Source organism: Ochotona curzoniae, unplaced genomic scaffold, assembly GCF_017591425.1.
Source record: "Ochotona curzoniae isolate NIBS_2020 unplaced genomic scaffold, NIBS_Ocur_1.0 scaffold_4505, whole genome shotgun sequence".
NCBI classification, from domain to species: Eukaryota; Metazoa; Chordata; class Mammalia; order Lagomorpha; family Ochotonidae; genus Ochotona; species Ochotona curzoniae.
Window position 1 is genome coordinate 8752356 of NW_024467118.1, and position 26068 is coordinate 8778423.

Sequence of the window (26068 nt, forward strand, 5' to 3'; positions counted from 1 at the left end):
ATACCACAATGCAGACCTGCATACCAACACTTAAATAACCCTTCTGATGGATCTCCTGTTCCCCAGACTTGACACAGAAAAAAACCTGCCTGAAGAGACAGCAAGAAGCCCATTTTTCCCCGTTTTTTCACTTTCCTAAGGGTGAGGCAAGGAGAAGTCGGATCATGCCCTGCCCCTCCCCGCAAAAAATCTGAAAACTAACCAGTCTCTCCCCTCTTTACAAAACGTCTTTGAAAGGCAGCGATACAGAGAAATCTGTATGTTGATTCCTCAAATTCCTACAACTGCCAGCAGTGGCCCAGGCCAAAGCTGGGAACTGGCAACCTCAATTTAAGTTTTTCACGTGGGTGGCAGACATCCAAGTGCTTCGAGCACCTCCTGGGTCCTCTCAGGGTACCCATTAGTAGCAAGTACATATCATAATCAAAGGAGCAGGGGCTCTAACGAGGCACTCGGAAATAGGATGCCGGCATCCCAAATGGCAACTTAACCATTGGGCCAAGCACTTACCCCATCTCTGTCTTTCTTTTTCAGGGGAGAGGAGAAATAGAGATCCGAGGTTGTGTCCTTTAGGATGAATTCCTAGAAATGGAAGTACTCGGTAAAAAGAAATGCACTGAAGACAAAATGACTTCCAACAATCTATATTTTCAATTCTTTTCAATAGAAAGTGCCCAAGAATAAAGCAGACCTTGCCCTTACAAACAGTTGTCTTGAGTTACAAGTTTCAGCTCCTTCCAGTTAAAAGCCATCCACCATAAATGCTTTAAAACTCCACACAATAGTGTGTAAGAGATAATGGTGAAATTAAAATCATAGAAGTTCTGGTGCTTGGAACTAGCCATCTTTATATGGATATTATTTTCCCTATCTCTAAGAAAATACTAAAATATGTCTTGACTTTTCTCATCTCACTAATACCTTGAGCATTCAAAATCATATCTGCATGTTAAAACTCGGGTGTGAGAGTTTTCCAGTTCTGTGAAACTTTTAAGCTCTTTTAAGCAATCATAAAATGAATGCCCCTAACTAGCATGATAAACTCACAGTATTACCTGAATTTTTCTGAAATTAAGTACAGCTCTGTTGTGCATAACATTTTAAAATGCCAAGCGTAAGCACTGGGCACAGTGGTTACGGGTGTTGACACCTTGTGCTGGAGTGTGCTGGTGTGAGTCCAGCTTGCCTACTCAGGCACACCCTGCAAAGTAGCGTGTAATGACTCAAGTACCCTGGTCCCTGCCACCCCCCTAGGAGACCTGGATCCATCCCCAGGCTGCTGGACTTTGTCTAGTCCAGCCCCAGACCCGCCGTGGGCATTTTGGGAAGTGAAGAAGCAGATGGAAGTTCTGTCTCTTTGTCTTTCAAAAAATAAGGGAATAAATAATTTTAACACCGCAGTATTTTGTTACTGCTTCCTTGTTTACCTAGTTTTGTTCACTTCTTTAATGTGAGAGCCATTAACAGAATTAATATAATTGACAAAAGAAAAGACTCGTTACAATGGCAATTTCAGAATTTGTTTAAGAGCACCTTTTCTTTCTCTTTTTAGTTTTGTGAAGGTATAACTGATCAAAATGTGTATGTTACTGTGTACGACATGATATGCATATAAATGTATACATTGTGCAGTAATAAAATCAGGCTAACTTGACATCCCCTATACTCACGCTTTTGTAGCTGCAATGTTTTAGATCTATTCTCTCAGCAATTTCCAAGCACACAATACATTCAGCCCTCTGTCTCTGTGGGTTCCTCACCTATGGATTCAACCGACTGTGGATGGAAAATATCTTTGTAAATTGCATGTGTAGTGCGCAAATACAGGCTTTTTATTCTTCCTTATTCCCCAACCAATACAGTATAACCACTATTTACACAGCATTTGCATTGCATCGGGAATTACAAGTAACTTAAGAGATTATTTAAAACTTTCAGGAGGAGGTGGTAGGTTTATATGCAGATGCTGCTAGGTTTTTGGTATCTGTAAGGATCTAGTATTATTCACTATGATTAGCATACTGAACATGGATCTGCGGAGCTCACAGATGCTACGTAATGGCAGCCTTGTCCCTATGACTAACGCCTTCCTACCTGTTATCCCACGGCCTAGCAAATGTCATTCTACTACCTTCTCCACAAACTTGATTTTTTTTAGATTCCATATGTGAGTAATATCATGTAGTATTTCTCATCCTCTGCCTGGCTTATTTCACTTGGCATCATGTTCTCTCTTCTTTTGAAGTTGAATGGTACCGCAGGGTGCACAAGTGCCATAGTTTCTTTATCCATTTGTCTCTTGATTGACACAGCTTATTTCCATTTCTCAGCTATTGTGAATAATGCTGCAATGAAAATGGGTATGCAGATAGTTCTTCAATATACTAAGTTCATTTCTTTTTATTGCCAAGGGCCCTTTTTCTCTTAATTTTTATTTTGAGAAGTAGAGAAAGTGAACGACACAGAAAGCTTTCATCTGCTGAATGCCCACAATACCCAGGGTGGACCAAGGATAAAGCCAGGAGCCAAGATTCAATCCAGTCCTCTCGTCTGGGTGGCAAACACTCACTGCTTCAACCATCACCTGCTGTCTTGCAGGAAGTGCATTGGCAGCAGGGTGGAATTAGAGCGAGGGTTGCAACAGGAATCTAGGATGCAAGGATGTTAATCAGAGACTTGACAATAAACTAAATGTTCACCCCTATAGTCAGGTTTCTTTCTCCAGTGATCTCCATGCTGCTTTCCTTGAAAACCATACAAATTCACGTTCCCACCAGAAGGGTATAACAGCTCCCTCATCTCCACATTCTTGGCAATATGCGATCTTTTGTGTTTTTGACAGGAGCCCTTCTAACAAGTACAAAATGACACTGCATTGCGGTTTCAGTTTGCACTGCGGTGATGATCACTGACACGGGGCATTTTTTCACAAGCTTGTTGGCCACCTGCATGTCTTCATCTCAGAAGTTTCTATTCAGATCCTTTGCCTATTTTGTAATTGGGTTATTTTTTTCCTAAGGGACTGTTTTAGTTAGACTCTACCCAAGTGAAGGAAGGAAGGAAAAAGAAGAGAAGAGGGGAGGGGAGTAAAGGAGAAGGGAAGGGAGTGAATACAAGGCCAACTATGTGTACCTGAAAGATTTTTCTATCGGTTGTTCTCTTTCTGCAAATGATCACGTGTTCTAACATAGTAGCGGTAGGGTTGGATTCTGATCATACAATGTTCTCCAGGTCAGAGCAATGCCAACTCCAGAAACCTATCCCACAGCTATAGTCTCACAAAGATGCAGTTTATCACGCACTGTTTCTAATATTAAAAAGAAAGGAACTGATGTTGATCTCCAGCATTAGTGAGCTAAATAAATTATTGAGCTTGCATATGACAGAGAAATTTGTCTCCAATAAAAAAGAATGTGCCAATATGAAATGAATTTTAAGTTACATTATAAGAGAATAAAGCAAACTGCACAACACTGCACATAAGGCACTTGCATGCTTAGAATATCTCTGCTGGGTTGCACAAGGAGCTCATAATAGTTACGGTTTCCAGGGAAGGCGCAGGAGACAAGGTTCTGAGACAGAAAAATAAAGGCTTACTTTCATCAAAATGCTTCCATTGTTTGCTATATGCATATCTTTCTAGTTAAAAGTAGATAATAAAACAGAGAGAACTTCAGATCTGCATTCTATGAAACAATCAAAATTCCCATTAGTTTTGGCTATCATTGAGCCAAATTTCAAATTAGTAATTCACCTCTGAACCTCTCAGCATTTCAAGGTCTCATCAAATCTGAAGTTTTAAGCACATCCACGCAAGGGGCCATCCTCTTTGTGGGCTGGCACCATGTCAAGCCCCACGGGAGGTCATAGAAACACAGCAGGGAGCAAGACAAAGGGACAGTTCTGCATGCCTCACACTCACAACCAGGCAGGAAAGACCAAGAAGCAGGAAGCAGGTGGAAGAGCAGTACAAGACCACTTGCCAGGGTGTTTCCACCCTTCTGTGTGCGGAGAAGACCGTTAAGCAGTTAGCCAACATCTGGAATTAATCAACTAACAACTAGAAGTGTATTCTAACAAGAGATGCCAAATGGTGCTATCTCAAGGGTAACAAGGAGCTGGGCCTGGGAACTTGAACAAGGCTTGAAGACATCACTCCAGTGACAAGGGGAACCACAGCAGGATGCTGGCATCTGTTTCCTGGGGCTGCCATAAAACAGAAGATTGTCTCCTGGAGGTGAAACATCGCACACTATCAGTGGCTCCATTTGCAAACGTACTTCATATTCCTTATCCAAAGACGGGGCAAAAGGTGACCAGCTCACATGACCTAAAGAGCAGCTGTGCCCCACCACTCGGCACTGTGTCACTGAATTCCACCCTAAATGGAAAATGTTCTTTACAAAAAACAATCTATGTAAAACCCACGCTTTGCACATATAAGCACACACTGAAAAAAGTCTGCTTTTAATAAAAACAAAGACACTCGAACCAATTACCTGAAAAAATTCAAACACCTAAGTAAGTGAGTTCAGAGGAAAGCAGAGGTTGGTGGGAAGAGTCCAGGACCAAAGCCTGGGATTGATCAGGAGCCTGCAGAGCCACAGCACCTCCCACCTCCTGCTCTGCCTCTGTGCCTGAACCCTGTAAAGTCAGATGGAAATCTTCAGGAAAGACAATGCAGACCAAGGTCACACTTTCTTGCACTCAATATTTTTCAGGAGAAAAAAATATCTATCATGTGAGTATAGGTTCCAACTCACACCTATCACAATTTACCGTCTCCAAATGTGACTAGAGTACACAACTCTCATTCTTCATGTCTTTGTTGCATGTCATTTTCTTACAATATTAAAATGGAAGCAAGGAAGGAAGGAGAGGAAGGAAGGAGGGAAGAAATGCGGGAAAAGGCAATGTGAATAAAAAAAGGATGAAAACAATCACCCTATTGATTATTCTGATATTTATTGCTGGATAAAACAACAGCAACAATTTTAATCAGCAGTTTCCTCAAAAGTAAAAAAAATAAATGTGTTTAAAAGCAATTAATAAGCCATTTTTATCTAGGAAATGGGTGATTTTTGTGCATGGGGAAAAAGGCTCCGGGCTTTGCCTCATCTCCTAGAAGCATCCCATATTCTTAGATGTGACGTTGCCTTGGAAACCACAACTTGGTGACCTCGTTATTTCAACCTAATCCTGCTTTGAAATTATAGTTGCTCCACCCTTTTGCCTGGCTAGCCTGATAACATAATCATTGTAAATGAGGATGGGAAAAAAACAGCAGGATACAGTCCCTCCGGTGACACAAGACCAGTCTCACCTTATCATGGAAATAGACGTACAATTAAACGGCATGAATCTAAAGCCCTAAAAGTAGGTTTTCTTATTTTTTATGGTTTTTTTACGCTTATTTTCAAAACCTACCGGAAGATTCAATGTAGCAGGGTATCTTGATATTGCTGTTTGGAAATGGAAATTTCCTATTTGTGGTTTTTTTTTTTTTAAAGGAATTAAACTTGTCAAAGATGAGGTCTTTAATTATGCACTTGTTTTTTTCTAACAGTAAAATAGAAGCTGGAAACAGAACATAATTTTTTTTTAACAAACAGAATTCTCAAGGTCCAGGCTGGTCACTCAGCTTAACTTTGGTGGCTAATGCCTCACCATCAGTTGTCATCTTGAATCTAGATTCTTCCCGTAACCAAGAGGTCTTAGGAGATGATATTACTTAAATCTGAATAAGTAAAATGTAAACACAGGCTAAGGGAAATGTCATTTACTCAGGTAAATCAGGGCGCTTTGAGATCTCCATAGGAGAGGAAGAGAAATTTTATTCTCTCATTCATTCATCCTTTGTTTTTAGTGTTTGTTTGTTTGTTGGTTTGGTTGGTTTGGTTTTGTTGTTTTACAATCCACAATGGTCAGGCTGTCACAACGATAGGTTCAGAGCTCAATTAAAGCTCCCTGTTCTCCCAGCTCACCCCATGAGTCTGAGCACACCCTCTGCTCCTCCTGGTTTCTAACCGCCACACACCAGCTCACTCCTCACTTCCAGTGTTTCTGATAGATTCTCAGCTGCGGCCTTAGAGAACCAACGACTTCAATACAGTCTCTTTTCTCCTTCTCTCATGGCAACAGTCCCAATTCCTACCTCACCCCTGTGTGTGTCCCAGGGAATAGTTCTGATACCAGTAAATATGTTATTAGCATCACCACTAGACACATTCCCAGTTAGGGCCAGTACCCAGGAGAAAGCTGGGCAGCATCTTGGACATGCCCAGGACATAGTGCCATTTATGTCAGCATTCCCTCCTTCCTGAAAAAAAAAATTCACCACTGCCTCCTTCCTGCACTGACCAACATTATGGTGATGGCACTATAAACAAGTGAGGGGAGATTATAACTACTGGAAGGAAACATGCCACGTAAATTCAAACTTCAGTAGCAGATTAATATCTTATATTTTGAGGGGAATCATCTACAGGAGTGTGAGTCTGTCTTACATGTATTTCTTTTTTTAACTGGGAGTTGAATGGAAAGCAGTGTCTTAGAAAGTCTGAACTCCAGCTATAGAGCAGAGTCCTGTTGAGCTCACTCAATTGTTTTTCACCATAGCCACAATCAGCACACATTGAACATCTCCAAACCTTAAAACATAAAATCGGAAATGCTCCAAATTCCAAAACTTCTGAAGGACTGACATGACATCTTAAATGAAAAATTTCACATCTGATCTCTTGTGACAGGCTATAGTCACAATGCAGGTGCACTAAAGACATCGCTTCAATTACCTTCAGCTGTGGGTCTAGGTGTACATGGAAACGAGGTAAATGAACTTTGTGTTTAGATTTGGTTTCAATCCCGGAAGTATCTCACCATGTACACACAAATATTCCCAAAACACTCCTGCTTCCAAGCACTTGAGAAGAGATACTCGACCTATAATGATAGTAATAATATTAAAGTGATAATTAGCATCATGGTGATAGTCAACATGCAGCGAGTTCTCACACTGTCATCAGCCCCACTATAGAGAAGATTCAGAAACAGCCAGCCAAGATGGCTTGAACAGCATCCCAAAGCTGGCAGCGCATGGCACACCAGGGCTCAGGCGACTTAGCCACGCTGCTATTCTGCCCCAGACCTAAGCAGGACCAATGGTTGGATCTCAAATGGTAGATTCATTCAAACTCTGAAATAAAATATAAATAATCTATTATCCAAAGGTAGAATCAATGTAGACAATCTGAAAATCCGAAGAGACACTCAAAATCTAAAAGTTAAGATATCCCTGCCTTCCCAAAACAGATCTGAGTATATAGATTAGTATCCTACTAATCTAAACAATTCATCAATGATATATTTTGGTTTAGATATTTGCAAGTAGGTAGATAAGTAGATGCAAATTCTCTGGTATAGTCAGGTACCTACATGGGAAACATAAAGCATAGTAATAGGAAAATTGTGATTGTTATGCCATAAGGGATTGATAACAGGCAAATTTTAGATCCAGGCTAACAACTGAGGGATATCCGTTAATGTAAGGACCAGCTCACATGGGAAGAGAGCGAAGTCCAGAGCATGACGCTCAAGGTAAGGAGTCCCGGCTGCACCGACAACTGGCAGGCTGCAGCTTCCTGAGGTCACAAAGCCCTGCATGTTGGTGAAAAGGATTCTACTAAACCTGTTCAAGTCAGGAGAAAAAGGAGGGAGAGGAAGCCTGGGGGACTGCGAGGGTGAAGAAGGTATCTGTGAAATGAGGGCCCAGTGCAGGCAGGGCTTGGAGACGAGGGCTCCTGAATCATCTTCCACGGCTGCTTGCTTCCATTCTCCACACCCAAAACACTTGAAAATGATCTACTGGCCATGCTTTTCCCACCCCTTCCCTCTTGGCCTGAAACCTCCTGTCCTTCCCTTTCACTCATCTCTAACATTCTTCAGATCGGTTACTTCCCATCTATGCTTTAGGTCCAGCTCGTCATTTTCTGGACTTGCTCACACCATACGCTAAGTCCTTCTCCTGCCACACTCCAACATCTCTGTCCCATTGCTGTGGCTGGCAACTTGCCACAACCACCACCACTCATAAACATGTGCCCTGGGAAGACAAGGACCATGGTGTCTGTCCGGGCCTGACTCTGTAGCAGACTGCTCCTCTATTCTTGCATTCACTTCATCTTTATCTCTTAGCACATATTACTAAACATACATTATGAACCAGAACCCGAAGTCACATAGCAAACAAACTAGATGAGTCCTTACCCTCATTCTTGGAAGAAGGAAAGGTTACTTGAAACAAATGAACAACAACAAACAAGATAGTTACAGATAGTTAACTCTGATATTTAAAAAAAAAAGACTGACTAAAGAACGAAAGATGCTGATGTGTAAGAGGAAAATCCTCCAATAGTGATCATTCACTGTAGGCATCAGGCCCTGAGATGCCAGGGGAGGTCACAGGTCTGCAAGGTGAGCAGATGCACTCACCAGGAATTCCACACAGCTCTGAAAGGGCCTGTGAAGGACACCCCCCTGAGCTAGGAGGCGATGGCTGGGGAAAGTGGTAAAGATGTTGAGGTCTGGGGACAGTGTAATGGAAAACATCATATGTACCCTGGTGATCCAGTACACCACGCATTCTGGAACTATGCTACCTGAGTTCAAATCCCATCCCCAGCACTTTCTATCTGGGTTATGTCCCTTCACCGGTCTTGCCTCAGCTTCCTCCCGTGTGAGATTAGGATAATGATAATACTTGCTTGTTGAGGTAGTTGAGAGTATAGAAACAGAGTGAGCACATAGTGAATGCTGCTCACGTTGACCCCTGGGATTGCTTCTCAGCAAGCAAAGAGTTAACTCAAGGAAGCAGCTGGAGGAAGCATCCCATGAAGGAAGGAGACAGAAGGGCAGACAACCCCACGTAAGTCAACAGTGCCTGCCTTTGTCCATTAATGGTCATGGAGGAGAACTCTTCACGCTCAGAGCTGCCCTGTGGGTTGGGCCCAGCCCAGGCGAGAGGGAGAAGGTAGTCTCTCTCCTTTAGGACATATTCAAAAGGACTAAATGCACAATCCGGAAAAACTGAAACCACAAGAAGGATCCGGACAGCCAGTGAGCAGTGCTGAATTAGGTAGTCAGAATCCAGTGACAGTAACGGGAAAAACAGGAATCACCACAGCTATGATTTATAATAGGTCAGCACTGAATAAAATACTTGCCCTGGTTTCTGTGCTCAGATTAAGTCTACAAAACATATCATGTGGCTGCCTCATAAGGCAGGGCTACAGATTCCAGAGAAAGGTGGGGGATCTAATGAAGAGAGAAATGCTTGAGCCAGGCGCTAAGGGAAGGAAGGAATTTGAATAAACACGTGGGTATAAGAGGAACCAAGGCAAAGCAGTCCAAGAAAAAAAATGGAATTAAAAGATGTGGTGATTTTGTGCAACTAAATAAAATGCAGACATACAGTCCATGGACTTTTTGAGGATTGGTTGGCGCATTCTTAAAAAGTAGATAAAATTAATGTATTCAATAAATTATTACTTTATGCAATATATTAACACCTCAACCTGTAATCAATATAAAAATATGAGTGAGAACCTTTCCATTCCTTTTACTGTATTCTTTGATATCTGGTATTTATTTTTCACTTAGCTTCCAGTTCCCAGTATAACCACATATGGCTACCACCTTGAACAGCATGGGTCAAAACTGAAAGAAAGAAATGATACTTACTGAAGTCCCACCAGGTCTCAGCCTCTTTTCACATGAACACTGCTTTGTTTAGCCTTCCCAGCCACCCCAGAGGAAACACCATTATCACCACATTTTACAGATGAGGCCAATGACACTATAAGCAATTAAATCAACAGCTAAATAACTGAGTTGAGCTAAGACTTTTTAAACTATTTATTTGAAAGGCAGAATGAAAGGGGGAAAAAATGGGCTGAAAAAAGGAGAAGAAGAGAGATTTCAATCACTGGGTCGCTCTCCAAATGACTATCAGATCCAGGGCTTGGCTAGGCCAAACTTAGGAGTCTGAACTTTATCTGGGTCACCCACGTGGGTGGCAGGGGCCTAAGTACTAGTGCTTTCTTCTGCTTTCCAAGTGTATTAGCAGAAAGCCGGATCAGACGCAGAGCCGTGGAGTCTGACACGACAAACAGATAGCTTTAAGTTGGGCCAGTGCCTGAGTAGGACTTAAACCCAGCCCAGGCCCAGCGTCAAGCTCAGGCTTATCCCTTCCACTGGAATCATCTTTTGCAAAATCCACTAGGAACTGCGAACCACAAAGGATGGGCTGATCAGGAACAAACCCAGAAATCCTGGGCGGAGAGGAGGTGGAGGTCTCTTCTTTGGACTGGTTTCCTGCCAAAACCCATTGCCCAGAACTAGAGGGCACAAGCGAATAGACACACAAAGTAGTACCCTTTCCAGTTAAGAAGAGATGCATGCCCATATGCAGCTCGGTGAGAACAAACCTGCAAAAGAGCTGTGCAGAGCAGGGTATCTCCTTTCTGTGGCACAGTAGCAAGAAACACTCAGCCAGCCCCAGCACAGCCCCAGCACAGCCCAGCACAGCCCCAGCACAGGCCCAGCACAGCCCCAGCACAGCCCCAGCACAGCCCCAGCACAGGCCCAGCACAGCCCAGCACAGCCCCAACACAGCCCAGCACAGCCCCAGCACAGCCCAGCACAGGCCCAGCACAGCCCCAGCACAGCCCCAACACAGCCCCAGCACAGCCCAGCACAGCCCCAACACAGCCCCAGCACAGCCCAGCACAAGCCCAGCACAGCCCCAGCACAGCCCCAGCACAGCCCAGCACAGCCCAGCACAGCCCAGCACAAGCCCAGCACAGCCCAGCACAGCCCAGCACAGCACAGCACAGCACAGCCCAGCACAGCCCAGCACAGGCCCAGCACAGCCCAGCACAGCCCCAGCTCAGCCCAGCACAGGCCCAGCACAGCCCCAGTACAGCCCAGCACAGCCCCAACACAGCCCGCCAACACCCTCTGCAGTCTCCATCCTGCTGTCAATCACTATTGCCAGAACCATCATGCCAAGGACAGAGTGCCAACAGAATTCACAGTGATCTATGTTCTGTAAAAGCACAGCAGGATTTCAAAATCTGTCTCCACGAAGACATTGTCCCCGACAACTCCTCTGGGTCCCCGAGCCCTGGGGATCACGGAGCTTCTGGTGGGAAGCATGCTTTGCCTATGCCCGACAAGGTCCAGCCAGCTTCTCATGGAGGGTCTGGCCTGGGCGGAGCATACTGCTCCAGAGCGTTTTCTCAGTGCGAGAAGACACTGGGCCTGGTGGATTTTTGTATTTGTTTCTTGTTTGATGTTCCTTCCCTGTTTGCTACAGGGACTTCCAAGCCTCACTGTTCCCACCCTGCTCATCAGCAAAGCCCACCAGGAAAACCCCAAGACCACCTCCTCCACTGGAGTTCTCCACATTCCTGCCTCTCAGATTCGTGGAGACAAAGGCATGCTTTCTGCCACGCAGTTGAGCTTTGCAGGATCCCTTTTCCAAGACAAGGAGTTTTGGGGCCACGTTGTATAATATGGAGTACAAAAGGGGGAGCCGGTTGGTTTTGCCTACAGATTATAGCGTCTTTCTGGCGTCCTTTTTCTTTCATGCTGGGCATGCGGTGCATGGCCCGGCTCCGAACACAGTCCCCGGCACGCGCTCGTGGTTCCGCTGGGCACTAATGATGCGATCAAGTCTCCCCGCGAGTTTTGGAACCAAACGAAGAGACAAAAAGAAAAATCTCATAAACCACCCTCAGAATGTGTTCTCAAAGCCCACACACCGGCCTCACCAGCTACTCTCTTAGATCACTAGCGACCCCAAGTGGCTGATTGAAATAATCACTTTCTTCCTGCCAGAAAAAGAAAAAATGGTTCCAGGTTATATTCCCAAATCCTCATCGAATTTAAAAGCTGCCAAGCTGGAAGGACCCAGTCTAGCCATCTCATCTTACAGGGAGCAGAGATTCAGAGAGCAAGAGAGATGTTCCCTGAGTCACACTGCACGTTAGGGCCAAGTTAGAAAGCAACACAGCAACCTCCAAGGGGTTCTGTGTTGCAATCTTTTGCGTTCCCTGATAGGAAAAAAAAGTGGGAGTGGGGAGTGATGTAGAAGGGAGGAGTTTGTTCTCATACTGCAAAAAGAAATGCAGTTACTACAAAACAGTCACCATAAATGATGTTTTAAATGATCCAAAGTTCCACTGGGTACACACGCCTTTACAGAAACTTCCTTTTCCCTCTTCTGGCCAGCGTATGTGAAATTGAACATTGGCAAGAGTGGAGCATGCATGGGCCACAGAGAGAAATATAGCTCAGATGCAGATGCTGGTTTGCAACCTCACCGCAGCCCTGGGTGAGTGGATACTATTCCCATTTTAGAAACGAGAAAATTGAGGCTCTGGAAAATATATTAATGTGGCCAAGATCAGGCAGCAACTGAACTGCATGACTTCATTTACCAGGGTAATAAAAATGTGTGCATCAAATCAGAAAACATTAGTGTTAGAAAGATCCTCAGAGGAACACCTCTTGCAAACAAAATGACCGCTCTATGTAACACACACGGAAATGACTGGTGTCTATTTTCATTTACATTCAGTCATCCACACCCTTGAAATCCACCAATCACAGATTAAAAACCAGGGAGAAAGTTGCATCAATATTGAACATGTCCAGATGGGTCTCATTGTCATTACCCCCTAAACAACACAGGATACCCACTATTTATGCAACATTTGCATTGGAGTAGCTATTATAAGTAATCAAAAAAAAATTCAAAATATATAGAAAAATAACTACAGGCTAAATGCAAATGCCACACCATTTCACCTAAGAGACTACAGTATCCAGATTGTGACAGCCAAGGTGGTTCTGGAACCAATCTCCCATGAATGTTGTGGGCAATTTTGGGTGACGAAGTCCATGAGAGAGAACACGGGTGCTGTTGGGATCAACACCATATTTGAAGCTGAGAGCTAATCACGACATTTGCAGTTTCCACCAGCTCGAATTGTAGGTGTATGTTGTTTCCATTACTCTGTAAAGGTCTGGCTCACTCCACCCAAGCCAAAAGCATATTTGGGATTGACACGTGGTGTTACTACAGCTGCAGCTGCTGTGTGGATTGCAGCCCTAGCAAGCTCCTTTCAAAGGGAGAGACATCAGTGCATCGTCTTCATCCAACATCCACCGAGTGACCACCCCTGGGTCCCTCAGAGCATGTGTCCTGAATCCCACATACCCTGACATGTCTGCTGCCATCCGTTAGCCATGTTAACATCTATTAATGTTAACTGTCTGTTAGCTGCAGGCTGCCACACTTACAGAACCCAGAAGCTGCAGCAGAAAGAAAGGAAAATGTTTTACATCTATGGCTATCTCAGCTTGCTACCAGGAAACCACACCCTGTTGGAATGGGAAAACAAACACTGGAATCTGCAGATTTAGTTCCAACTCAAGTCTCCACTCCCCCACACCATCACCGCCCCATGGGTCATCTTTTCCCCAGGGTATCCCACTGAGTGGCTGGCATGCCAACAGGACAATGCTCGCACCTGGGGGCTCTGTCCCTGTGCTGTTCACTGGAAGCACCATGAAAACAGCCTGGAATTTTCCCAATGCCATTCCTAGAAGCACTGCGGGAGAACGGGAGGTGAATAAACACAGAAGCCTAAAATAGGGCTAATTTGTAGTGTGGAGTTCAGATCCATTTCTTCCCTGAGGTTGTTCCCACTGGAGTTAGGAAATCCCACATGGACTCTAAGGAAAGAAGCTCTCCACAGATGTTACCACTGTTCCGAAAACATGATGCAATACCAGGGCTTATGACATATCACAAAATGGCAGAGTACGTAATCAATGAAAAAATGTTCTTAAAGTGGAGGGGTAAAGGGAGCAGTGTTTGATGACATCCTGTGTGAAAACAAGATACAAAGCTGATACAAAATCTATGATCAAATATGTTAAATCAAAATAAAAGAAGTGTGGCCATGTAAAGAAAAAATGAGAAAAAATCCACCAAAACGATCATGATAATTATAACTGAGTGGTGGCAGTATTGGTTTTCTATCCTACTAATGGTTGGTTTTAGTTTTACAATGGACTTGCACTGACTGAAGTAAAGAGAATCCATTTTTTTCTTAACATACGGACTTTGTAGCACAATAGGCTAACATATCTCCCAGGCCATATCTTCCTCCCACTCTGCCCCATCTTGATTCATCTGGGTCCTATCTGCTCCACCTTGTCCCTCTTTGCTGCTTGTCAATCAAGAGCTCCACATCCACAACTCAGCCAATGATACAACCTTCAGGAAAGCCTTCAGCACCCCGCTGGTCGAGATGCCAGTGGTGCTTCAGAATTCCCTACGCCTAACCACAGAATCCTCGTGAAAAAGCACGTGTCCTCGCTCCTTCCAGTCTGTGTTCCTTCTCACCCACAGGGGACACGCAGATGAAGTTCCTCGTGGTCGACTTGGGATTAGACCAGCTCTGGTCATTGCGGCCATTTGGGGAATGATGCAATGGATGGAAAATTGAACTCTCTCTCCTTCTCTCCCCCTTTCTCCTTCTAACTCTACCTTTCAAGTAAATAAGTAAATATAATTATTTTTCTCAAACAAAAAGGGGAGAAGGTACAGACTGGCACCATGGCACAACAGGTTAAGCCATTGCCTATATCACCAGCATGTCATATATGATGGTTTGTGCCTTCACTGTGTGCCACCCCAATCCAGGTGCCTGTTAATACCTGGGAAAAGCAGTGGAAGATGGACCAAGTGCTTAGGACGCTGCAATCCACATGGGAAACCCCAAAGCTGTCCCCAGTTCCTGGCCTCCCCCGGCCTAGTCCTGGATATTGCTGTCATTTTTTCTTAAGGATTTATTTTTATTATTTTTCATTGGAAAGGCGGATAGATGTACAGAGAGGAGAGACAGAGAGGAAGATCTTCCGTCCGATGATTCACTCCCCAAGTGAGCGCAACGGCCAATTCTATGCCGATCCGAAGCCAGGAGCCTCTTCCGGGTCTCCCACGCGGGTGCAGGGTCCCAAAGCTTTGGGCCATCCTTGACTGCTCTCCCGGGCCACAGGCAGGGAGCTGGAAGGGAAGCGGGGCTGCCGGGATAGAACCGGCGCCCATATGGGATCCCGGGCATGCAAGGCGAGGACCTTAACCACTTGCACCACCTCGCCGGGCCCTATTGCTGTCATTTTGAAAGTGAACCAATGGATTAAAGATCTGACTTCTCTCTTTCTGAAACAATGCCTTTAAGTAAATAAATAAATCCCTATAATAAAAAAAAGTGATCCCCAAAGTCTTATATAAGTGGCACTAAGAGCATGCACACTTAATCCAACTGTGAACTTTGCAAGGTGGGATTCCAAGGAGGTTAATTGCGTTGGATTGGGTGACTAAGGTGGAAATTCCATTACTGAGTTCCGGTGAAAAATGGCTTCAGCCTTCTGCCCAAAAGAAAACTTCAACAGATGTCCAACTAGTGGTGCAGCCTGATCTTGAATGTGAATCTTGAAAAGCATAAACCAAAATAAAACTTTCTTTATGTTAGTTTCCTCAGACATTTCATTATACTAATGAAAACCATCCAACACACAAGGTCTCTGTCCTGAGCAAATTGCTGTTCTGCATGGGAAACAACAGATAATCACACAGATGAGAATGAAAGATCTTATCAATGTCCTACTGAGAGTGACCCATGAGTCCCTGCATGGCTATCTTTCAGAATGTGACAACCAAACCATGAGAGAATATTCAGAGTGTTCCTTGATTCTCACAGGTTTGGAAAAGCATAATGGCTTCAGAGCTCATACAACTGTAGTGACTGTAGGAAGATACAAGAATCTGGGCAGGTGTTGTGCTGGCATCCCATATTAGAGCACTGTTTCAAGTTCCAGCTGCTCCACTTCCAACCCAGCTTCCTGCTAATGTGCCTGTGAAAGCAGCAGATGACTCAACTACTTGGGCCACTGCCACTCACTAGAGAGACCTAAATGGAGCTTCAGGATTCCATCCATGGCCTGGACCAGCTGTGGCTGATGTGGTTACTAGAGGAGTGAACCAGTGGATGGAAGAGTCTCCTGTCTTTATTCTCTCTATATAACTGTTTCAGATCCAAAGCCTGGGGCTTCTTCCAGGTCTCCCGCGTTGCTGCAGAAGCTCAAGCACTTGGGCCTTCCTCTGTTACTTTCCAAGACTATCAACAGAAAGCTAAATCAGAAATACAACAACTAAGCCTTGAATCAGTGCCAATATGAAACACTGGAGCTTCCGAAGGCCTAACGTGCTGCACTACTGCACTGGCTCCATACAGAAATCTCTTTTGAAAAGAAAAGAAAATGTAAGAACTCGTAAGTTGAGCAAGAAGAGACGTCTGAAGGCAAAGATGCTGATCATGGGCAAGCGACCAGCTGGCTCCGTATTTCTGCAACATTCTCTCCCTCCTCCACTGGGTGATCTGGGTGGGGTAGAGGCAGAAAGACAATTGTGATGTAATTTTTGACACTTGAACATCTCATCCCAAATGAGATGAGTCTGTGCCAAGGACATGTTGCTTAGCTCTTGTGTGGGTGGCTATTGACTTTGATTTTGTTGTTTTGTTTTCAAAAGAGTAAGAAAAACAGTGTGAGCCACAAGGGCTTCACCTTTGTCAAGTTTCCCTCAGTAAAACCCTTAGAATCTGGAAATCCTGGCAACAGAAATGATAATACATTCTAAGAAAAGAAGGAGAATCCAAACAGTGGAGAGAAGCTCAGACTCCCTTCTGTTTCCCCAACACCATGCCGCAGAACAAACACTTACACCCCCAGCTTGGCCAGATAAGCCATACTGTTACTCGAGTATTCATTCAGAAAATTCTCCAACCTTTCTGAAACGTAACACTGTTTGTGGGCATCAATAGGGATTTTACCTGGGCCAAAAGCTGTCAGTGAAACATCAGAAGATTCATCAGGCACCAAACAACACAGCAGAAAACGGTTTGAAGCTGATTGCAAAAGATTAAGGCAAAAGGTTGCGTCCTGAAGATTCACTGTTTGAACAGGAAATCAAATGGCCTAGAGTGGTTGGCTGCTGGGGGAAGGGAACGCATGGATATAAATCAAGGAAAGAGCCAACACTCAATTGCTCTCATGCCCATGAAAAAAAAAAATTGCAGAAAACTAAAAAAAAAATGAAAATGAGACTAGCCCCAAATATATCCCAGATGTGTGCTTCTGACTCACAAGAAATAGGAATGTAAAATAGAAAAAAAAAACCTTTTTTTTAATGGGAATTAACCTCTTAGGAGATGTCCTTTCCTAATATGGACTCCAGGATTTACCTTCTCTTGTTTTGTAACCAAATCACTCATTTGGCACTTGAACGTATGCTGTCTGATTTTGTAAATGCATCAACATACAAGTTAGGTTGTGTTTTTCAAATGTGTTGACAGCCTGAGGGGCAGAAACCACACCTTGTGCTTGCCCCAAACACATACTTGCTGGCAGATGTTTGACACATATTTACTAAAGAAAACATGATACATCTATTCTATGGAATACTAGTCAGCCATTAAAATGAATTATATTCTACCACTGGCAACAAAATAGTCCCAATCAGAAACCATGATGTTCAATGAAATAAGCCAATCCCAAATGGACAAGCATCATCTGTTCTCTCTGATATAAGATAAACTTCACGCAAAATACAAGAGCAATAGATATATGCATAAACTGAATATGTATTTATTCCCCTAGAGGAACTTGATAATGGAAGCTAGCATACCGGGAAGTAGAGATGCACTGTAGCATGCATCTCTACTCCTGAATAGAAGGAAGACTCACAACGAAACTGTTACATACACCTTGACAACAGGATACTAGACTTTTTACCATTGCCTATGCCTACAATGCCATGATACAATTTGGACTCATGACTATTGCTGAAGGACTACACTATTTAAAAATATGAAGCAGTGGGATGATATTAAGGAGGGAGGAAGGAACAGCGGAGGGAGGAATTCCTATGCTTATAAAGCCATAATATAAATTTTCTAAGGTTTTTAAAAAGTGAAATAAAAAAATTGAATGTGAGGCCATGTACATATATATACATATTTTGCATATATATAAATATATATGTACACACATATATATGCACATATATACTATGTGTTAACAGGATGTAACACAAGCACTCAGATTGTGTAGTGAAAGACTTCATGAAGATATTTGTGATTATAATCCTGGCAAATAAATAGCTCTTTACAAAGCACTTTCATAAACTTTCTCTCTTAACTCCCATAACAGCAATGTAAATTAAGTATTGAGGTTAATCCTCTAGTCCCAGCACCTTTCTGAGAATATAATCAGATGGACTAATTACTCAGTTCATAAAAAATACACCCACTCTGCCTCCGGGAATCCCAGCTAGGGCTGTGTTAGCAGAACTCAGGCACAGCCCACCTTCTGAGCACGCTCTCAAACATGCAGTCTGAGCAGCAACGGCAAAGAACAGCAAAGGGAACTCAGCTGCAAGGGAAGCTGCAAGTCTTATTTCACGTTGCCGCCATCATTTGGTGACTGGGGCTTTTGTGTTTTATTTTCTGTTTCTAACAGTGTTTAACAGCTTATTATTCCCCTATCTCCCAGATACCTGAAACTTCAAAACCTAACGAGGTTGGGGCAAGGGGAGGCGGGTGGACCAGCAAGCACTCTGTGTAGCAACCTGTGGTGGCTCAACGTCTTTTGACAACAAGCATACAGTTTGAGTCAAGAAACTCACGCATAAAACTAGTTTCCATGTTTCTAGATTGATTCTTTCATCATAAAGGCTCTGCAAGGCAAGCTTGGGATGGTACAATCCCTGAAACTTTGGGAAACTTTGTTTCACACTGTTATTTCAGGCTACATTGAAATAGAAAGAACAGTGTGTGTGTGTGTGTGTGTGTGTGTGTGTGTGTGTGTGTGTGTGTGTGGTGTAAGTGTGTGTGTATTCAAATTAATTTGACTCCACCTAAAAGGGTAAGTAAGTTAGCATTTGTAGAACCATAATTGGAAGTAAAAAAAAAAAAAAAAAAAAAAACCTCCAGGAATATTAGTCAATATTTAAAAGATCCTACTTAGAAGCCTGACTCAAAAAAAACACATGAAAGTCATTCCACATGCTAGATTCTTAATCGATACTTTAGAGTTCATTAATGTGTCATAAGAGGTATTTGGAATAATTTATCACTGTTGAGATGGGCAGTATTCAAACAATTGCATTGGCCAGAAACAGAACAAAAGCATATGTCTCCATCATAGCACGGATATAAAAACTCATGGTGATTTGGTCTCATTTTGATGCAGAGAAGTCTATTCCTTGAGCCAACAAGTAAACCTTTTCTGAAAGGTAATTTGTGCAGTTACAAAGAGAGAGAGAGAGAGACCTTCCTTTCATGGGTTCACTCCCCAAATGGCCTCAGCGGCCAAGGCTGGTCCAGGCCAAGCCAACATCCTGAATGCCACCTGGGTCTCCCACATGAGGAAGCAGGTACCCAGGCACATAGGTCATCTGCTGCTTCCTTCCAGGAACATTACCAGGGAGAAGCATTGGAAATAAAGCCATTAATTCTCCAAACAGGTCTCATATGTAAGCACTAGATACAGCAGCTTACCCCACTGTGCCAAAGAATACCAATGGACATAGAAGTAAGTGAGTCACCAAAATTACAAAATCAAACCTATGACTACCTATGACAGCTGTGCACTCTGCTTGCTAACACATGTTGGCACAGACAGCAGGATTCACCATAACATCACTTGATTTCAAAATTTTGGAAGAGACATGGGACCTCACCTCTCACCTGCTATAATCCCTGGACACAACCAATATCCACTACATCAACAGGACCATTCTGAACCATCCCTTGGGTTAAGGCAGTCTGTAACAGCTTCACTTGAATTTATATTCTGGAATATGTTTTAAATAAGATGTTTGTGCTTCTCTCTCTCTCTGCACTGTAGCCTGCAATAAAAGATATTTCACTGCTTTTCCTTATGTGGTGGGGTTCAGGGGAGGACAAATCTGCCCTACTTCATCTCCGTCTTCCTATTCGCTGACTTATTTGACAGTGGCTCCTTAGGCCAGAGCTCAGACACTCACTGTGATCATGTTCATGGCTATCTATTCTGCTATCCCAACCAACCAACTTGTTCCTTCCCTCCATCCTCCCTGAAACACACACCTTTTATACTGTAGATATTCAAGATTCAGATTCAGGTCTAACTCGTGGTCTGTAGTTCATTACGCACCATGTTATATAAGATGGTTTGTTTGCAGCATGCCCAGGTGCCTCATAATAAAAGGTTTTCATTTATCAATGTCTATTGATCCCTAAACACATACTACACTGGTCAGAAGCTCTAAGAAGAAGGAAGATCTGAAACCTGAAATCCTGAAATCTGTACCAGAATGTTCTATACTCATCAAAATCACTTTTTCAACAATATTAATACAATCCAGTTGCAAGTGGAAAAAGCAACTGAACAAGAGGATATGTGGTACAGTTTGTTTATTTTAATATGAAGGAATAATGAAAGGAAATACTCAGAAAATGCCTCTGCTATCTCAGAGATGATAGCACTGCAGATTTTTATTTTTATCATTTTACTTTCAAAATGCTTTAAAACAAAAACTATTTATAACCAGTGAACATGTGTTACTATAGCAATAAGAAAATTTGTTCTTATCAGGGAAGACTGCCTATGCTATGGGAATATAATAAAATCTAGTTTAGTAATTTAACATCTTCTAGAAATCATATTTTTAATTATACTTATTTGAGAGACAGAGTGGCAGAGAGCTCCCATGCACTGATTTAGACCCCAGATGCATGAAATGGCCAGAGTTGGGCTGGGCCGAAGACAGGAAACTCAACGCAGCTCTTCTACATGGGTGGCAGGCACCCAGTTACTTAATGCTTCACCACTACTCCCCATGGCTATATAATCAGGAAGGTAGAGTCGGGAGCCAGAAGCATCTGTTGAACCCAAGTCCTCTGATATGTGATGGCAGCATCAAAACAGATCATTTAGCAACTAAACCACTGCCCCCCATCATACATTTAAAACAAGTGAATTTAAGATTTTATAACTCAATATACCAAAATATTATAACTTGAATGTGAACTTAATTACTGAAATGCTTACATTCTCTTTTGTACTGAGTCTTTTGAAACATACGGTATATCTTACACAGAGAGAACTGGCCAATTTTAAGACTAACCACATGACAAGGAGTCTAAAGCTGCAAGCAGTCTATGGCTCCTGCAGTGGACAGCACAGCTCTGTATTCCAGAAATGGAAGAACTGGAAAACCATGATGCCGAGAGAGCAGAGCTCTTCTCTAGGCTGTGTTAAATCTTGACATTCTTACACAGTGTCGCATTGACAAAACACAGACTTACTGTAGGATGGGCCACTTGAGCTCAATGTTGAGGATTGCTGAGAGCAGAGCAGAGGCAGGCTGAAACAGACGACAAGAGGGATTACATGGGGAAGGAAAATATCTTGAGAAACAGTGTCATGATTTCATTCGGCAGCTTTTGTTGTTATGGTTAAATAGTTAAGCTACTTAGGAAAAAAGGGAGGAAGTTAATTTTGGCTTGCGGTTTTGTAAGTTCTCAGTCTAAGATCAGGCAGGCCTTATGGACTTGGTCGTCTGATGAGGCAAGAGACTGTAAAGGCGGAGCATGAGCAAAGAAAGCATTGCCCAATGACCAGGAAGCACCGCTAATGATGAAGACTGACTCTTGGGCATTTTTAGCCAAAAACTCTCCCAAGATTTACCTCCCAGAAACATAACTTCAGTGACTCAGAGAACTTGTACTACCTCCTGAACACTGGATAAGCCTCCACCCCCTTTAGCATCATTAACTAAATGACTTTGGGTTTTAGACATATGCATGTACTTAGGAAACAAGTCTTGGTTTCAATGTTTCAGGAAGTTCACCATGGCTGCTGGATGGGAAGTAAGAGCCACAGTGGCAGATGGGAACGGAGACACATGAACAACGGTTAAAGGAAAAATACATATATAGCTCAGGAGAGAAGGTTTCAGTAAAGTTTTACTCTGCATGTCCCAGTGTGACTGCATGAGTGGACAGTCATGACCATACACAGTGGAAGCTATACTGTCCACATTGATAAGATTTGGCAACCATGAAATCAGAAACTTCATCTACCACACTGATCCACCCCACAGAGGAACTGTGAGTCTGAACCTCTCCCTCCATCACCAGCTTAGCTGCCCTGGTAATGGTCTGTGTTATTCAGTACTGGCGCCCACTAGGACCTGCTGCCTTCATTTGGGGTCTCCTGCAGCTTCACCTCACAACCACCATCCTCATCCCCCTGAACAAAGCCACAACACGCCATTCTGATTTCTAGAACATTCTTTCATGTCAGGAGAGGAGGAATCATTTCCAGTTATTCCTCTTAAATATTTTTTTCTCAAAATTAACTTCAGACTAGTTCAAAAGAAAGTAATTTCAGCAGTATCAAAGCACTCATACTTTGTATCTCATGCCAAAATCGTATTTCCAACAAATGTAATTTGTTGTACTAAGTATGAAGGCCCAGCACACAGCAAAAAATATCAGTAATGTTACTTGCATGTCTAGAGAATCATTCAGTTTCTAAGGCACTTTGGTGGTTTCCAATTGCTCTCAAAGCAATGTCCAACTCCTATTTGACATGCCAGGGTTTTTCATCCCTTACCTGCCTGTCCTACTTCTCAGCACCCTGCCTCAGACCCTGCTTTCCAATGTGACCCACAGCTCCTGGCCTGTAACTGTCTGCCTCCTCCTCTCAGCTCTACCTGCACCTGCTGCCCATGCCCCGCCCTCTTACCTGAACAGCTTTCCCAGGCTGAAGCCACTTTGCCTGCCTTGGGTTCAGATAGCCATTTGCATGCACTTCTTCTAGCTGCTGTCAGGTAGAATGGCCTGCCTGCCTCCCTCATTGATTACACTTCGAGCAATTTGGAAACCCATCCTGTGCCTTATTCTTCCTTTGTTTCTCCTTGTACAAGGTCTAGTGCACAGGTGGAATGAAACAACAATGCCTTATCCATACTCATGGTAACAAGAATGGGTTGTTTAGATGACTAGGAAATATGTATTTAAATCCTATTCTTCAATTACCCTGCATTCAACATGTGTTTGGATCTCTTCCTGACACCTTTGAAAGAGCCAAGAGGAGGAGATTTGGACACATAGAGAAGCACTTAGGGTAGGAAGCACATAATACAGAGACTGGAGGGGCATAACAACAATCAAGGGGTGACTGAGCCTCCCAAGGCTGAGACAGCCATAGGACAGAATCTTTATGCGTTGGAGCCAAACCAGGAAACCTGCTAGCCTGCATAACCGACAATAAATAAATTTCTGTCATTTAAGATACTTCGTTTGTGGTTATTGGTTAAAAAAAAAACAGCTCTAGAAACAGAATAAAAGGAGGTAACTTGGAATATGAACACCTCAGGATGCAATGGGTGCACATGTGCACAGAATGTTTATAAATGGAATGTCATGTACACACGAACAGAATGTGCACACACACAGGAGTGCAACACCTCTACTTGTAGGATTGGGAAAAAGATTTCCCACATGCGGCATCGTTCAATTTTTTAAAATTCCTGTAAATATCTCACCTGTTTCATTCCCCCACCCAATCACACTCTCCAAATCTCCAACTCCGAGAGAGGGATCATGCAACAGATTCAAGCAAGGTGCAAGCAAGAAACAAACTCATTTTCTTGATATGACAGCCCTGTGTCTCCCACTATCCCATGTCCACTCTACTCTTTACAGAGCAATCGGGTAGCCCTAGGTAGCCCCAGCAACCCGCCCCCTTCCACCTTCCCTGCAGGAGCCTGCAGGCTCCCCTTCTCTTCCAGACACTCCTCTAGGGGAGCTCCTGCAAGTCCCAACATAGTCTTTGCCATCTGCAAGGCATATCTTCAACACAGCTCAGCTCCCACAACATGGAATCTGTGTGTGGATAATCTGTGTGTGTAAAAACACATTTCTGACACATGGTCAATACACTGATATTGATGGAACTTGCTACTAAAAGTAGCATTCATTAGGGAAGAAGCTCTTATTTATCTAAAACACATTTTCAAATTTAAAGTCATCATGCAGCTCAAGAAATTGTTATAGTTTACTTATTCAACAGAAACTTGGGAGTTCTCTGAATAAGACTTAACATATACTGATCACCACAAAAAGTATAATTTGTGACTCATGGTTGATTTTTTAAAAGCGTTCATATTTAATCTCGCCATAATTTATTTGCTAATTGTGGTGAGGCAGGTAATAGTCTTACTTATTAACTTAGAAGCACCCACTCTTCCAGGAAAAAAAAATCTTGATTTCAGGAATGCAATGGAGGAAAGTTAAAAGAAAGTGTTCCTGATTCCTGGGACACTGTAAGAACATCATTCACACGCAGGTAAAGTGCCTGCTACCATGCAACATGAGCTGGCTTCATCATGGGACGGGCAAGGCACCCCTGAGAATGCCAGCTGGTTCCTTTGGTAATTTTGAAACAATCCAGTAATTTTCCAAAAGGTCAGAGGCCCTGCAGCAGCTGTTAGGCTTCCTCCGATTCATGTTACTGACGTCCTTGCTGACGTGTGATGACCACTGTCAGAGCCTCCTCCTACCTGCCCACAGTCACTAACCCTTCCAACACTGCTCATGTATGTGACCATGTTACTCCCCTCTTCACAACTTCTCTCCCACTGTCACTTTTTAGGATCAAATCCAAAGACATCTACCTAATAACCTCAGATTCTCACTTGCTCTGGCAGCAGATGCACCAGAGCTGAACCCCATCAGCACAATTTAAAATTTCCAGCCCAATTCTCTCATAGCCTATTTGTAACACTGTATAACTTTCTTACTGTTTGTTACACATCCAGACTTCTATCTCCTCTACTGTTCTATTTCCTCTACGGTCACCTTCTCTTCCAATGTTGTGATCATTTAACCTGCTTTGTTTTTCATTATAATTTTTATTTTCTGAAAAACTTAAAACTTTCCCAAAGCTATGTAAAAAATATTAAAAGGAAATTTGCCTAGCCAGTGATTATTTAGGCCGTGAAGTAGCATATCCTCGTTCAGAGGCAGCTCTGAACAGGTGTCAGGCTGAGTCATCAGTGTGCCAGCAATTTGCTCACAGATGATGAGCTAAAAGAAAGTCTATGAGCATGAGAGCAAAACAGTGTGAGAAACTTTTAAAGTTGGAGATAGTGGAAACAGTGGGTTTTGAGTAAACTCATCATTTGAAAGACTGGTCCCCAACAGGTTAGTCTTGGACCCTTCTCCAGTTCCCTCTGCCTGAATCCTTTGGCGAGCAGTGACCCCCTGGTCTTCTCATACAACCTCTCCCTTTTTGCAACAATACCCTACCATTGACAGTTGTCTTCTTATAATTGTATACTGTATTGGGGGACACAGGTAACTTCCAGTAAGCAAGTGGAGTGCTCACAGTGTCTAAGAAAGCGCCAGGTATACAAAAGATGTTGAAAAACACTATCCTGGAGGAAAATGGTGGAGAATGATGAAATGCATGACAGTACATCACCTATTTTTGCACAAACCAATATTCTGTTACCCACTTGGGCACTTGGCAATGAGTAACCACAAAATGAACAGGGCCGTCAAGAGTTCACGTCAGCATGCCTGGGAATTCAAAAGTCTGCCAATAAGATGCATGAGCTGCAGCAACTGAGTTTTTCCAGAGAATCATCTCAGCAGAAAGAGCTGGATAGATGAGACTTTATGATACAGGGTGCCCTGTCATCTGACACGACTAAGCGAAGTCCCATGGGGACACCAGCCACAGGTTGTTCCCTGACCATCCAAGCTATGTGCAGCTTGTCACTCCAGCCTAATGCTTCTCAGGTGAAGTAGTAGACTTTACGTCACTATATTAAAATACCTAAGACACCTTTATAAAACGAAAAGCTTCAGCTATTAAC